This window comes from Macrobrachium nipponense, chromosome 16, assembly GCF_015104395.2.
Source record: "Macrobrachium nipponense isolate FS-2020 chromosome 16, ASM1510439v2, whole genome shotgun sequence".
Lineage (NCBI taxonomy): Eukaryota > Metazoa > Arthropoda > Malacostraca > Decapoda > Palaemonidae > Macrobrachium > Macrobrachium nipponense.
In genome coordinates this window covers 90,924,160-90,927,015 of record NC_087209.1, presented here as the reverse complement: position 1 = coordinate 90,927,015, position 2,856 = coordinate 90,924,160, and positions in this window count along the sequence as shown.

Below are 2,856 nucleotides of genomic sequence, written 5' to 3'. Positions count from 1 at the left end.
TGATTGAATAATAATCTAAATTCACTACCCATATTATTGCACAATCCAATGCACTGTGAACAAAGGTATGTCATTCAGCGGGCAGTGGAATGATCAGCGTATAAATAATAGCGCTGACTAAACTCAAGCATAAACCTCAGGTTTTATCAGATGGGCTTATAAAATGGCATTTTTGACAGTCGGTTTAGGTACTGCTCGGTTGGAGACAGGAAAATGATGAAATCCCTCGCCCGCATACCAGGCATTAATCCTCACTCCACAAGGCAAAAACGAGGGACTTTAGCGGGATTAAAATGACCTGGAAACGGCAATGATTTACTTGCAAGGAGGCGTCAATGGCCAAAGGAGCAAGCTATCAAGAGCCGCTGAAAAATGTTAAGTATGTAGGAAGTGAATAAGGAATACAGAGATACGACGGTGCGCCATCCAAGGGAAAATAATAACTTTAATAAGAATCCTGAATGCGATAAGGAAGATAAGTGCTTTGCCTGAATTCCGAGGGCTCCTAAAAAAAACCATTAAATGTAAATTATTCAGATTCGTAATCTGTGATCAAAGAGAAACAAAATGAAAACTCATTTATCCAATATATGATAGATTATTAAAAAATGCTAGCAACATTAATAATAATATATCTAATATTTCATTTGCTTCAACATAAAATGAAATGTATTGCAACGTCGTAAAGGAATTTTTATCGCTTCTGTTTTTAATATCTTTGAAAGACAGGAGCCCCGAAGGATATGAATACAGAATTCGTTCATTTCAAGTGCGATTTAAAACTGTGCCATGTGAGAAGGATAAAATGAATTTTATTTCATGCATGAATATTTCTGAGAAATTCTCACAGATAATAACTATTGAGCTGAGATGTAACCATCCTTACGATACATATTTTAGAACTTCTTGGATTCTAAGGTGAAATATAGATTGTGATGGTTGCATTCAGGAATCATAAGTATTAATGTCCTTTTAAGTTTTCTGTTTAGTTTAACATGGAAAGCGTTTCTGAGAGCCTTGAATTCCAAATGAAATGAATGAAGGAATTCTTATTCCCATTTCAGGTGGAATCTGAACCAAACTGGATGGAAAAACTGATGTTAGGAACAAGAACTTATTTCAGTTCATAATTGCTGATACACTTAGAAAGAGCAAGGAAGAATGAGTACTGGCTCAAGCACTCGAATTTAGGGTTGAAAATGGCACTGATTGCTGTGTCCTTATCAGCTTTCTATCTGTTTTTCGATCAGATGCTTAGAGAGGACGTACATGCTTTCATGAACCTTATGATTTAGCTTGATTGTCGAAGAAACTCTCTTGTAAATTAGTATGAGTGTTTTAGTGATAAAACACTTTTTATACCAGATAGAATAGGTTATCAAGGAAAGAATTAATGGAATTTGATATTTCTGGCTCTCCAAAAACACATAGTCACAGAATAACGCACTTTATTTGATTTGCAATAAGTTACCGATGACTTGTGTTAGGATTCCCACCAACAGGGCATCTCTCTCATGCCCTTGAGGAAATACTGTGGTGCTAATTTCGAAGAACGCTAAGACTTCTCATAACAGTGTTTTATTCCATACTTTGTCAACGTCTGTGATATCACATTAAGGACACAGTCTATGGCAAGGGTCCATAATAGCATTGTATGTTTGATCGTTCATAGCTTTGTGAGTCGAGCGTGTCGTGAGCTGCTCTGCTGAGGACAAGAGGATATGAATGGTCCAACTTCAAAGATATATTTGGTCTTGCTTTGTTGCTTTTCCATCTCAGTGGGATCATGTCTGGTATATGAGGTTGCTGAGAGCAACCTCGTCATATCAATTACTGCTGTGGATTAGTTATTACCACCAAAGACGAGAGAATTTTTTTTAAAAAGGAATGTGCACCATATTAATTACTAAATACTGCTTTAAAAAAAAAGTTATATACTAATGAAAATGGCAAATAATGAAATTAGATTTTCCAGTAACTCAATTTAATGTTAAAGAGCAGACTTACCTCAATAATTATTATTCTAGGAAATATTTCTCTCATTACGATTCCTAATCATTTCACAAAATGAACTTAAAAAACCCGACATTAATGAAAAAAAAAATGCTTAAAAATTGCTGAAAATTTCATACGCTTCTGCAAGTCTTAGTTCATGTGAAATTTGCAATCTTTTCTAGTAATGGGAAAGCTGATATTTCATATCCATGGAACATTACAACTAGAGGGAACAGTAGGAACGAAATAGGAAAACACTGGTCCAAAAGGAAAGTTCCTTTATATTGAAATTTCATTATTATGTCTGAAAAATGATCAAATTCATCAAAGTTGACTATAACTGCAAGATGAAAATCTTTAAATTGCTAAGAGATCTGAATTTATATCAAATTAACGACATGCACGTGAATGTTTTGGATGAATTTTATTTATTTATTTTTTTTTTTTGAATTTCCAATTGTTTTGGAACAGTAGATGAAACTGTAAATCTATATTTATACCTTTGCTTCTCCTTCAACAGATGTGATTATTAAGTCTGATAGAAAGGATAATTGCATCATAAAAATCTTAATTGAAAGTACTTGATATAATTATATTTATGAGAAGGAATACATTGATGTAAAATCGCAACATGAATATTACTTTTGCAATTCCATCCTCTTTAGCAAAGGTGAAATGCTCCCCTTTAAGTGGGTCCATGAGAAGGCTGAAACTGTGGCAATTTTTCCAGATGTACAGTAACAAGAGACTATCAGTTGTACATCCATAGTAAACGGCACTTAAGAGTGAAAGTAATCAATGAAATGTGGAATAAATGTATAAAATATGAAACTGATGACAAAGGATAACAAATGCGCCGAA